Source organism: Austrofundulus limnaeus, unplaced genomic scaffold (assembly GCF_001266775.1).
Source record: "Austrofundulus limnaeus strain Quisiro unplaced genomic scaffold, Austrofundulus_limnaeus-1.0 Scaffold79, whole genome shotgun sequence".
NCBI classification, from domain to species: Eukaryota; Metazoa; Chordata; class Actinopteri; order Cyprinodontiformes; family Rivulidae; genus Austrofundulus; species Austrofundulus limnaeus.
In genome coordinates this window covers 1951547-1952896 of record NW_013952481.1, presented here as the reverse complement: position 1 = coordinate 1952896, position 1350 = coordinate 1951547, and positions in this window count along the sequence as shown.

Genomic DNA, 1350 nt, shown 5'->3' with positions numbered 1-1350 from the left:
ATTTATTTTGAATAACAGGGCTCTCCATAAGGAGCCACATGTTGCCAAATATATACAAGAGATACGTGAGAACACTTTAAAATAGATTCACAATGTCTGAAGGAGCAGAGCTGTTTGAGGTCGTTCATGGTTCAGTCCTGGATCAACAAACACAAAACTGCAGGATAAATGGAGTAATTAAACACTTTCCCACAYGTCCCTCAGGTGTTTCTGTATAAAACGGCTCAGAGTCTGAGCCAGGGCGACTCGTACCGGCTCGGCCTGAGGAGCAGCAGCGCAGACGGGGCCTGGCGGTGGAGCAACGGCGCCAGAATGGAGGAAGGACCCCGGTGAGCGTGGTGACATGACTGAAGAGGAGAAGGAGACATGAGAAGGGTTCATCGGGGTCGAGCAGGGCAACGAGCCAGAAGTCACTGATCTCTATGACGGTTTGATCACATGTTGACCTGTCAGGTCAACAGCTTGGGGCTTTACGCTCTTAATAAGTTTATATTTCTATGTGAAAACTGGAGATAAAAACAATTAAAGTATAAATGTTTTTAAATTTTATATATACTAAATTTACCATTTTTATTATTTGGTCACTTATTCAAATGAAATGAGAGTTGACCAAGTAAAATGAAACTTATGTTGACTTTGACCATCTATAGTAAATGCAGCCATTTGTGGGATTATAAACCAATGGGAGCCTGCTTTAATTACATAATATAGCCATGGTGACAGATTAAATTATATTGGGACTTGTTTTATTGTTGTTCTTTTCTCTGCAGGTTTTGGGAACAGGAGGCAGATGACACGGGAGGGGCTGTGCGCTCGACTCACCCCAGGAGACGACTACAGGAGGAGCTGGTTCTCCTCCAGGTGCTCCAGTCAGCTGAGGAGGATCTGTGAGAGGAGGAGGGCCTCTCTGCGGTGACACAGGAGGACGCCGAAACCTTTTCCTCCACTTTCTTTTCTCKTTCAGTTTATAATCCCATCGTTTTACAATCAACAGAAGAGAAACATTTCTTTAAGTCGTTGTGCTCCATAAATGGTGTTATTCTGTTCTCCTGTTTAATATGTTCCCTCTTTCTTTTTAATTTGAACAGTTTTAATAAAATATTGTATTTTTAATTCATATCCAGTTTATTGACATATTTGTTCCTTTGACCTTATTTCTAAAGATTTTATCCTGACTGTTTTAATCTTCTAGTTATTGTAASTAAATCAGTGTCATATAAATTACATTTAAAGTCAACAAATTAATACTGAGGTATTTGGTACTTAAATTTTGACAGGTTTGAATTAACAAAGTTTGTGTTTCTTTGTCTTGGAGAAGAGAAGAGAAATTTATCATTTATAATATAAATC